We start from the raw sequence: 12,859 nt of genomic DNA, 5'->3' as shown, positions 1-12,859 counted from the left end.
TTGAAAAAGTACAACAGCTCTTCCTCTGGAGATCTCAAGCAAAGGGTTCTGGAGTCAAAAGAAACCATGACAACCAGGAAAATAGAGGGGTTAAAACGATGGAGGCAACATCAGGACACTCTTCCAAGAACCCAGGCAGGAAAAGAGGAAGGAAAAGACAGAATGAGCTGCTAACAGAGTGTGGGAAACTCATGATTAACTCAGGTAAGATGAAAGATCTTACTAGTTACTCATTTAAAAATATTTCATAATGAAGCTCACGACCTGGAACATTAGGGGTCTAGGAAGTAAAAGGAAACAAAGAAATCTTAGCAATAGAATAAAAGAAGAAAAACTAGATATGGTGTTTATCTAGGAAACAAAATGTTCAATAGATAAAATCAGAGAGATACATAGCAAATGGCTCATTAAGTATGAGTATCTAGAAGTTAAAGCAGACAACACGGCAGGCGAGATTCTCACACTTTGGAATCCCCAAAAACTTGGAATCTTGGATGCTGAAGCATCCAAGAACTTCCTTTCAATGGTGATCTAACCTTTGGGTGATAAGGAAATATATATGATCAAAAATGTCTATGGTCCTCAAAAACTTGAAGACAAACTCAGGCTTCTCACCTCACTGGAGGAGTTGAGGGAGACACATCCTGTTATGCCTTGGATTTTGGGAGGGGATTTTAATATGATCAGATCTCTTACAGAAAAAAGGCGGGACCAGAACATTAGGCAGAGACTTCATTTCCTTCCAGAACTTCCTAAACGACATGAGGCTAGTGGACACAGAGACAATAAATGGTACTTTCACCTGGAACAATAAGAGGGGAGGGGCTTCTCAAGTTGCCTCTAAACTAGATAGAGGCTTCTCAAGTTGCCTCTAAACTAGATAGATTTATAATCTCGGAGGACCTCCTTCTCACTGGCCCTGACTTGACTGCATCAATCCTTACTTTTGGAGGCTCAGATCATTGGTCTATACAACTGGAAGCTTCTTTTATAGGCACTCCGAGGAACAGAACTTTCAAGTTTGAAAATGTCTGGTTCACTCACCCTGACTTCATCAGTAATATTGGTAAATGGTGGGTGGAAGATTTGCCTGTTCAAGGCTCTAATATGTTTCTTCTACAACAGAGACTGAAATACATCAAACTCAGGCTTAAAGAATGGAACAAAAAGGAGTTTGGCAATATTTTCAAAGCTAAAAGAGAGGTTGAACAAAAACTACAAGGAATCAATCAGATCCTTATCACAGATGGCTTTACCAAGGAAAGAAAAATGCAAGCTAACACTCTTCAACAGGAATGGGAAGATAGATGCCAGCAAGAGGAGATCTTCTGGAGGCAAAAATTGAGAGTGCAATGGCTTAAAGAAGGGGATAGAAACACAAAGTTTTTTCACAAGTCAACCATGGATCACTGGTCACATAACAGGATTTCAAAACTCAGAGACACTCAAGGGAAATAGCTCAGACCCACAAAGAAATGGAATGTGCTTTGGTACAAAATTTCCAAAGAATAGCAAAGGAGCCTCTCGTAGACAGATCACAATTTATCAACAACTTCACAAAGTACATTCCAAAGCTTGTAACCAGGGAAGACAATTACAATCTTAACAGGCCAGTGACTGAAGAGGAAGTTACTGAAGTCATTAAAGAAATGAAAAATGGGAAAGCTCCAGGACCAGATGGGTTCAATGTTGACTTCTTCAAAGCATGCTAGGAAATAGTCAAACAAGATATCCTTGAAGTTGTGGAGGACTCGAGAAGATCCAAAACCGTTTTGAGGGCGCTCAATACTTCTTTCATAGCTTTGATTCCAAAGGAGGAAAAATCTATGACACCAGACAGATTTAGACCCATAGCTTTATGCAATGTGGTGTACAAAATTATTTCCAAAGTAATTGCAAACAGACTCAAGCCCCTACTTCCAACGCTTGTGTCTGAGGAGAAAACTAGTTATGTGGAAGGAAGGAAAATTCTAAACAACATCATTCAAGCTCACGAGGTGGTTCATTCTCTTAAGAGCAATAATCAAGTGGGGATGATCATATAGCTTGACTTAGCAAAAGCTTATGACAAGCTAAACTGGTCGTACATCAGGGAAATACTAATAGCGTACGGCTTTGACCACAACTAGATAAGATGGGTAATGGCCCTTGTTACTACAGCTAATTTTTCAATCCTGCTTAATGGCTCTCCATCCAGAACCTTTAGGCCTTCGAGAGGCCTCCGACAAGGAGATCCACTCTCCCCCTTCCTCTTTATTCTCATGATGGAAGGATTAGGCAGAGCGATTAAATCCACCAATATAGAAGGAAGAATCCAGGGTCTCAAACTCACCCCGAATGGGGATGCCTGGACTCATCAACAATTTGTGGATGACACTATGCTGTAGGGTACACCCACGGTCAAGGAAGCTAAAGCGTTCAAACAAATCCTAAACGACTTTTCTATGGCCACTGGTACAGAGGTAAGCCTCACCAAATCAAAAAATTTCTTTTTTAATACTGACATTGCTATTCAGAGAAACCTCTCCAGAATTCTCGGCTTTCAAAGAGATCAATTACCATCCAAATATTTGGGAATACCTCTCACTGATAAACCTCTGAGCAAGGAAGTTTGGGAGCCAGTGACTAATAGACTGCAGGATAAAATCAGGAAATGGACAAGCAGGTCTTTGAATTTAGCAGGATGACTAGTGCTTACAAAGGTTATCCTGCAAACTATTCCCACCTTCATGTTTTCAGCTCTTCCTGCTCCTAAAGGAGTTTTGCAACTCATCAAGAATATTCAAAGAGATTTTCTTTGGGGCAAAGGGGAAGAGAAAAATAAATGGGCTTTGGTAGCTTGGGATAAGCTCTGTAAACCTAAGAACCATGGGGGTCTGGGACTTCATGACCCTGAAACCCTTAGCAAAGTCTTGGGGGAAAAAATTTGGTGGAGATGGCTAAAGGAGTCGGCAACCCAATGGGCCAAGCTCTGGAAATGAAACTATGCAAACAATTGGCAAGAAAGGTAACATATTCAGATGTCTCCGCACATCAAGGGCTCCCACATTTGGAATAGTGCTTGGGAGAATAGAGCCATAGTTCAAAAGCACAGTTTTTGGGAGATCAGAGATGGAAACCTAGCATGGTTTTGGGAGGATAACTGGCAGTAGGAACCTAACCTGTGTAGAGAAGAATTAGCCAATCTTAAGAATGACACTGACAATAAAGGTTTACTCAAGGTAAGTGATTTATGGGATCAAACAAGATACAAGGATAAATGGAGAACATGGAAGAACCTAGGATACAGTGAAGAAACTCCTTTGAAGGCCCAAGCAAAAGCTCTTGCAGTCATCTTGGAACAAAGAAATATTTCAACATCTACATTATCTGACCAACTAAGATGGGGAAGAAACAATGAAGGCAACTTCAACCTCAAAGAAGCCAAAAGAATTTCCATTGGGCTTGAATTTCCAAACCCTGATAAGATATGGAAGGACCTATGGCAGAACTCACACTGGATGAAAATTAAACTGTTCATGTGGTTGGTGCATCATAAAAATATTATGACTTGGGAAAATCTTTGGAAACGAGATCTAGTTGGTCCATCTAGATGACAATTGTGTGATCTACAAGGAGGAAACGATGGATCACCTACTCAACCTCTACCCATTCACCTCTACCTTGTGGAATTGGATAGCCTCAATCTTCAAGCAAACTGACAGGGACACATCTAGCATTACTAGCACTTTAAAGAATTGGTGGAAAGATTTCTCAGAAAATGAAACAGTCAACAAAGCCTAAACTCTGATTCCAGGTTTTTTTATCTGGGATGTCTGGAAAGAATGTAATAACAGGATTTTCAAGAATAGAATTGGCTCAACACAGAGCATCACAGCTCAGATTATAAGACAACTCAAAGAAATTGTGAGTACCTGTCTAAAGAAACCCCCCTAAAACCCTCCTCTAAACTAGGATGCACATATACTTTTGCAATTGGGTCTCCAGTTACCGGTCACCCAAGGCACAAGCAAGAGCACAAGCTATACAACAGTGGGTAAGGAATTTTGGCAACCTCCTCCACATGGTTTTCTGAAATTCAATATAGATGGAGCCTTTAAAGGAAACCCTGGAGTGGCTGGTTATGGTGTAGTCTTAAGAGATGAGAAGGGATACATACAAATCATCTTTCATAGTCATTTGGGGAATGCCACTCATAACATGGTGGAACTCATGGCCTTAGAACAATGCCTAGAAATCCTGATTAAGTCAGATTTACACAATGTTATTATAGAAGTAGACTCTGAATTGATAATTAATTCGGTCAAGAAGGTATGCAACGGTACATCACCAGAAAAAGTATCAAAACACTGGAGGTTATTGCAGGTCTATCAATGTATACAATCCCACCTGAGAGCCCTGAGAACACTCCAATTTGTTCACATACATAGAACAATCAACAGATTAGCGAATCGCTTGGTGAATGAAGGAGTGCTCTGTTCAAGAAGTAATAGAAGATATACTTGGAAATTGACACCCTCAGGGACATTGTGCGAGGACTGTCACAGACAGGTGACCATAGACAGGGAAGTATTCTCAGAACACATAATTTCAGCAGTCAGGGACTGATGAAAACAGTGGAAAATGGACTAAGCACAAGGGGTAAAGAGCGGGCAGGTTGGCAGGCAGCCAACCATAAATTGCCTTGAACTCCACCATCCTATGGATTTCAGGTGGAAAACCACACGGGGGTTAAATCTTCAAAGGTTAATGAATGGTGGGAGAAATAGATGTCGACCATCCGATCGACAAAGCAACAAATCGACGATCATCGCACGGTGAAAGAGCGCTGAAGATAACGCAGCGAAGAGGTGGTTTCTCAAAACCAAGTGGTATTGAAGGGTGGAGGATGGATGGTAAGTGGTATTGAAGGGTAGTCGCCCGATTCCACTAACCAACCGACACGTAGTAGCAGAGGAAAAGAAAAAACCACTTTTCGGGCGGGTATTCTCCGTGCTGTTTGTCGACCCGAAATCGCTGTGGACCGTTGGATCCACTAAGCCCAAATCAATGATGGAGGAGTGTCGTGCAGTTTGATTGAGCGGGAAAAGATATTGACCGTTGGATCGTGGAAATAAATGGACGGTGGAGATCGGTTTAATCGGCGATCGGAGGAAGGTTAAGTGAAGGTGCGATGGAATGCTATTAAGTGATGCACCGATAGTGATGGAGCGGACCCGATGAAGTTATGAACATGGGTGAATTCTTTTTTAAGTCTGGCAAGGACCGAGGAAAAGGGTGAAAAGGCAAGTTATTGCATGTTTGTGGGTATTTCTATTATAAACAGATTATAATAGAAATATAGCACGATAAGAAGGTTTATGTGATATGAGAGACTTTTGACATTAAGAGCTTAAGGGTTCGTGTGTGCTGGTTATCCAGAGTGCCACTCTGAGGATGGTTAGATAGACGGGGCAGTTTTTTTGCACTCTTTAGTGGAAGGATTGTTTTGATTAGTCAACCCAGCTCTCTGTTGAGTGGTTCACAGAGCTGGTGTTGCTGTTGTACAATATGTATTTTCTCTTATTAATGGAAGGTTCCACTCCTACTTGATCAAAAAAAGATGGATGTAGATTGCTAAATTGTAGAAAGTAGAAGATGTGGGTCTTATGGAAGAAAAAATCCTAGAGATGAGCAAGGAGTTGATTGAATTTAGAGATATAGAACACACCATGAAAACACAGTTGTAGGCAGAAAACACATGGCTGAGGAGGAAATTGCAAGAAAAGGAGACCCAATTGGCCACCATGGAAAGCCTCTCCATGGAGGCACTTCAATGCAGAGTGCCATCCAAATCCTATGCACTTTACCTCAAGGACCAATGGATGCAATTCAAAATTAAGACATTGGCACAATAGGGGACCATGCCATTCTAGGATTACAGGCAGTTCATTGATTGGTGTGACAAGAGTACCCTTGAGGACAAGGCCAAGGTATCTGAATTCTACCTGCACAACCTTGCCTTAATAGACTTGAATGTTTGGGACCCTAATGCAAAGTTGGGAGACTTGCAGCTGATGGCCCTTGCATCATGGATGAGTCATGAGGAATCCTAGGCTCAGGAGGTGAAGAGAATAGTAGAAAAAGAGGAAAATGAACCCCTTTACATCAGGGCAGAACAAATAAATTCAGGTTTTGTAATTAGTAACCACAACATCATTTCCAATGATGCTCAACTTGCACCAAGATACCTGGCTACCCAAGAACAAGCCATCTCCCATTTTGAGGACACTCTAAGACTATTGGGGACTGAGAGCCAACAAGCATGCTAGAGGAGATGGAATAACCTGCCACATAGTCTCAGGATTAGGGAGTATCACTCTCCTAAGAGATTGAAGAATGAATTAGAGAGAACAACCATGTAAAAAAATGTCATGCAAAGACCAAAGATCAATTATATTGGACTAGGTTGGAAATAAATCAGTGGGAGGAGATAAAGAAAAATGCAGGGTTCTATCCTTGGGAAGAGACACCATCCATAGAAACTTGGGATGTCAAGAAGGCCACCAAGCCTATCAAGGATATGGATATATATGACTAGGTAGCTCAGAGGATGAGCAACAGTTTTAGTAGGGGGCTGATGATGAGGCCATCAATAGGTAAATTATATGGGTAACAATGCCACTCTCTAGCTTATTAAATTGTCTTTTCTCACATTTATTTACATATTTTATTATATTTTTCTTAGTGAGAAGAGTAAAAGTGAGTTACTATGTCCTATGGCCTAATGTGTGTTAAATGCAGGAAATTGGAGCAGTTTTGAGTTGACTTGAGTGTAGGGACTCAGAGTAGACAAACAAGAGATATTATAGGAAGTGGTCTCCCTCCTTAATTCCTCAAATCATTCAAATATTCTCCCACTCTATCTCATCAACTCGGTGTCACTGGCAACCAAGCAAGCCGAGTTCATTGGCAGCCAAGCTAGTGTCAGTCAAGGAAAAGTTATTCTCGAGTTAGGGAGCCAAGTATCCCTATTTTCTAGGGAGTTGTTGGTAGCTCCAGTTTTGTATAAATAAGAAAGCTAAGGGACTCATTAGGATTCAAAGTTTTATTGTAGCCAAGAGGCCATTAAGCTGAAGCACATTTGACTATTATTGTTATGATGTATTTGACATTTTTATGATAATGAGAAATTTTGTTTTGATCCAACACTGAGTTGACTCAGAGGGCTGAAGCTCTTGGGTTAGGGCCCAACCCTAGCAGCAGAAGTTCCTCTCCTTTGTATTTGTATTCTTATCTTAGAATGTTGATTTACTGCTAAAGTTTATTTCTGTTTCTTTTTAGCTTAGAAAGTTGATTAAGTTGTTGCTTATCCATGCTTTCATTAGCTTAAAGAGTAGATTAGTGTTGCAGTCTAGTGAAGGAAAATATACCAGAAAATCTTGTGACAGTGACCCCTATCCCATCTCCCTTATGGGATCATGATTAGGGGACCCCACTCTCACAACCCAAAAATAGAGTTTGTCCTTTATTCATTGCCTAGGTTAAGTTTCATTCTTAGCTAGATAATTGTTTATGATTCCTTGGAAATATTTGCAGTTGTTAGTTTGCTTCTTAAGATTGTTGTAGCTTAGAAGGTAGTCTATTCCACAGATCTAGTCTTTAACAATAGTTAGATCAGACTTTCTAAATTCAACTCATCTTTTCCATGTTGACATGTAATAATTTGTAAATGAAAAGAGAGACAAGTTTTATTGGAAGGATTATTTATCTTCATGAAGGGACACCTCCAACCAATTCCACCTAGGTATCCTCCACCTTATGTTGATGCATACCAGCCATATTGTGAACCTATGTTTTCCATCCACCATGAGTAAGTTATCTTATGAAAATCCAGCCTTCTTGGAGTGCTAGGCTTGGCCTTGGGTGATGTTCACCTCCCCTACACCTTACAAAATTTTCATGCACCTTTCCAACACTTCATCTCACCATTATTGTCCTTCAAAACCTCTCAGCCAACTTCCTGTAGCAGTATAGGACATCCTGTAGCAGTTCAGGACATCTTGTAGCAATTTTCTGTAGCAAACCTGTAGCTTTTTGTTTTGACCCCATTTTCACCTAAAATGGTAGTATAGCCTAGTGTAGGAGTAGGTTAACCCCTCAAATTGGACTCCATGACCAAAAGTGCCACCTAGACCAGCCTTTTCATTCCTTTCCCTCCTGCAATATCAAATAACATTAGCTTTTATATTTCTGAATTTAGCAATTAGGACTTTTATCTATTCTGCAAGTGTGAATGAGATAATTAATGCATGCATGTTTGGATTTTGAAATGATAGAATAACTTCCTATTTTCAAGCAGTTCTGGTAGCTAGATGATCAAGTGCAAGGTTAGCATAGTTTCCTTCCTGCAAGCGATTTGTGTCATTTCATAGCTAGATGATTTATATCATAGCATTTACAAGTTAGTAGCTTTCATTTCCTGAATTGACAAGCATTTACTTTTCCTGCACTAGAACTAGTTTTACATTCCACTGTCAGTAGTCAGACTCCCTTTAGTCCAATAGAGGAATGGTCTGGAACCCTAATGGTCAAGTGCCCCAGTTGAGAAGTGACATGAGCAGAATGGTTCATCTGTTGTGTATATACCAATGTCACCTCCAAGTTTGTATGAAACCCTAGGTTGATAAAGTAAATCCGGTAACCCTAGGAGTTGCAACATTATTTTTGCAATAGTGAGGCTCATCAGTAGGGCTGACTCTGACTAGGTTAGAAGTTGGGGGTCGCTCCATCTAGTAAAGGTTACGACAAGCGTGTGGTTGGACCGACTTCAACCAGGATGGATTTCGGGGTTTAGACGAACATATGGGAACATGTAGGGTAGCCTGACTATCTATGCATCGGATCTATCAGGTGAGCCTATGGCGGCATCCACATGGAAGTAATAAATGGGGTAAAGAAGGGGTATACGTACTCTGAGTTTCAATATATATATATATATATATATATATATATATATATATATATATATAGAGAGAGAGAGAGAGAGAGAGAGAGAGAGAGAGAGAGAGAGAGAGGGTATGGTCAAAATTTTAAGGTCCCTTTCCCACAACTATACTGTGTAAGATGGACTTGCATAGTGACTACTCCTCCTACTGGGAGTGAGTGGGTTGGGTGTGTTACATGGCACTACTACACTAAGCGGACATTCCCATAAATTCAAATATTCAAGATTGTTAAGCTCAGCCAAACCTGGTAACTCTTCTATTGATTTGCATCCTTCCATGAACATATATTTAAGCTTTGAAAGGCCACAAAGCCTCGTTATTTTCTTTAATGCACAACAATCCCTTGAGTGTAACCATATTAGTGTTTTCAGAAATGTTCCAACCTCCACAAGATCATCACAACGGTTGAGATCGAGATATTAGAGGATTGGAAAACCACCTTCACCAAATTATATTTTAGTTATTTTCATCTTCTACACATCTAACCATCTAACTCTAGGCATGTAGTTGCCAATAGAAGGTCCAACCATCTATGACCTCCTAGCACATTTTCGACACTAGAAAATGACACCACAAATCAGAGAAGAAGCTAGTGAAAAGTATGTCAATTGTTTCAACTCGCCAACCAAGTCAGGAAAATATTTCAATTTTCCAATGTAGATAGCCAATCTCTTTAAGTTCATGAGTTTACCGAATGAATGCGGTGAGATTTCCAGCTAAGGGCCATATAGAGACAAAATTTCCAAATTCCTCAAGTCTCCAATGCCACTAGGAAAATCTTTTAACTTTGTATTTTCCAGAATTAGTACTTCCAGGGACATCTAATGTGCGACTTGGGGAGGCAATACTTCAATTCTGTGACACCTCGAAAAATTTAACTTTTCAAGCTTACTAATATTCCCAAGTGTCTCGTCAGAGAGGGTCAAGTTGTAGCAGCCACTCAAATCGATATGTTTAAGTTGAATCAGTTTCATGAAGGAGTCTAACAACATCCTCAACTTCACACATCCCGCCATTTTAACATGTAGGATCTTAGTTAAATTTCCAAGGGAAGGCAGAAACATTTCCAAATCCTTGCACCCAGACAAGTGAATATGTTGGAGATTTTTAAAGTTCCCCAAAGAGTCTGACAACCACTTCATACCTGTTGTAAGTCTCAAGTGCTTCAATGAGCAGAGATGACAGAACTCTTCTGTCAATGTTCCTTTGAAGTTGTGTAGCTCAATATCTTCCAGGTATTTCAACTGCCCTATGGACTTCCGTAACTGTGAAAGGTCAACATGAATATTCAACTCCCTCAAATGGAGTGGCATCTACATTACATGAAGAAAATTTTAATATGATTATTTAGAAACTATACCACTACCTCCTGGGTGAAAATATTTTTTATTAAATTGGAAGAAAAATTTACAGTATGTTGCTTTCAGTGTTCCACAAAGCTCCCAAGGTTAGAATCAGTTGTGGAGGGAAGGAACACTGTCGAAAACGACCTCCCAATTCTACTAGTTCTAAGACTCTTAGTTTCTTTAATTAAATCAATGAAGATAGAGAGCAGTTTGAATACTATATTGAAGTCCACGAAGTTAGGGCGATTCATATATCTCACAGCAAGGACATAAAAATTTTGTATATCTCATCACCTTGAATAAGCTTTCAAAACAATTATCTGGACTTCTCAGTAGCTGCAATGTGCTCATATCAATGATACAATTGGTAAAATCTGTAGTACTTTGAAATAATTCAACAAATTTTGTTGAACCATGCTAATTCCTTGCACCTAAATTGTTACAGGAAATTTGTTGGAAACAAGATTGAAATCTTTGCAAATTTCAAGAAATCACAACCTGAAAGACATAATTATCTAATTACAAATTTGAGAACACAACATAATGTCTAGAGCTTCAAACAATCACCGTGGATTGAGTAGGCACATTACGAAAAAGGTTTCCATTTGAGCACCAAAGATGACATGGACATCCACGAGGTTCTTTCTCCACCAAATCTCTCCCTAGGTCTTGGCAGTGATCATGCATTCTTATACAATTTTCACTATTGAGTGTTACAAGACACTTTCTTTGTAGAGTCCTAAGGCCCAACAATCCTTCCCAGTCAAATCCATCCAATAATTTTATGATTGCATCCTTATTTATTCCTATGAAGAAACAAGCAATATTTAAGTATATATCCTTCTCATGTTCCTCAAGACTGTCGTAACTAATTCTAAGCTTGTTTTTTATATCCGGTGGAAGTACATTGTGTAGTTTACACAACTGGGCTTCCCAATACTTCATGTCAATGCTTCTCATGTAAAGTAGCAATCCAATCACTATGAGAGACAAGGGAAATCCCGGGCACACATTTAAAAACTCTTCAACCAATTCCTCATACCTAGCAGTAGGATAAGGATGGTCGAGGGCATGAAAGTAAAAAATTTGTTCACAATGTTCAAGATTCAGGCCTGTCATCATGTAAATGGATGACTACTCTAACCTTCCAAATATTCTAAGAACATCGTTATTGTGATATGTAAGGAAAATTAAACTACCAAAAGGAAGGACTCTTTGACGGGTGAAAATAATGCATCCAGTCGGTCCACATCATTCACGTCATCCAATATTATTAAAGCCTAAGAGTTGGAGAGATTTTTGAACATCAGTATACCTTCATCTATGTTATGTATCGATTGATATGATCCAGTGCAATATTTGTAAATATTACTCTGGCAAGATTGTAAGAGGTTCCTAGCTGCAAAAACTCTGACATCTGGCAAAAAAACTAGGACCGCTCGTAATCTAATCCCTTTATGTTGAAGAATAATTTTGGTAGGGTGGTTTTCCCCACCCCACCAGGACCCACAATGCCCACAAGTTTTGATCCCGCTTTGTTTTGTTGTTTCTCTAATAACAATGTTGTTTCAAAGTCTAACAACTTTTCCTCTAATCTAGTTGGATGCTTTTCCACATGCAATGCTTTTTTTCTAACCCTTTTTTTCACTTGTCGCGCTACCTTGTCGACGAGATCGCCTTCATGATTCGTTATTGGAAAAAACTTAGAACAATATAACTATTTAAATCTTTGTTTATCAATACAATTAAGCTAATAAAAATAATGAGAGAATACTACTAACCAATTATAGACATCCAAATCAAACCCACTTATATGTGAAACTTCATACAATGTTTTTCTCCCAGCAACGAGATTTCCCTGGGTGTTCTCCCTTTATTTTTAATATTTAGGAGGGCTTCCACATACACTCTATCTCTTCCTATCCACTGGAGAAATATTAGGGCTTGAGCATATACTCTAACCTTGCCCGTCGACCGCGGAAACCTCAAGGAGTGAGTATACAATTATCATTCTCCATCTGGTGGATAATTGCAAGGCCTTGCGCATACACTCCATCAGTGTCTTTGGGCTTGTCTTTCCATCGTAAATTAGAGGGATTAACTTTGTAAAATACCAGAATAACAATTGCACCCGACTTCAAGATCAAGACCAGCTCGTCCAGACACCATATTGATTTGGCATATCCAGGTGAAAAAATATCCACATGGTCTATATTTTCTTCACGTTGCAATTTCAGCTGGTCGAGAAATGCGTGCATTTCATATGAAAGAATACAGTGGTATAGATGGCTTGTGAAATTATTTTTAACATCTGTCTCGCGATGATTTAAAAAAACATCATACCAGTAATTTCTTTGTGTAGATGTAGAGGTGGAGGTGGAGGCGGGAGCTAGTGTGAGAGCCATTGTTATGAATGCATTTCAATGATCCAAAGAGAAAAAATATTATGATAACAAACGAGAAAACATCGACGCAGATAAACAAGTAAAATATATTTCTCTCTTGTTCATATGACGAGTGATTCCA

At 39.5% G+C, this 12,859-nt stretch overlaps 1 pseudogene; it reads right to left on the bottom strand.

Annotated features, from left to right (window-relative positions):
• Positions 1–9,091: 9,091 nt before the first annotated feature.
• Positions 9,092–9,979, bottom strand: LOC149214423 (disease resistance-like protein DSC1; annotated as a pseudogene).
• Positions 9,980–12,859: the final 2,880 nt, after the last annotated feature.

Source organism: Pinus tabuliformis, chromosome 1_1 (assembly GCF_031772625.1).
Source record: "Pinus tabuliformis cultivar Carrire ecotype Pingquan chromosome 1_1, CPIR1, whole genome shotgun sequence".
In the NCBI taxonomy this organism is placed as follows: domain Eukaryota; kingdom Viridiplantae; phylum Streptophyta; class Pinopsida; order Pinales; family Pinaceae; genus Pinus; species Pinus tabuliformis.
The sequence above is the reverse complement of the archived record's forward strand: the minus strand, read 5'-3'. Positions and strand labels throughout refer to the sequence as shown.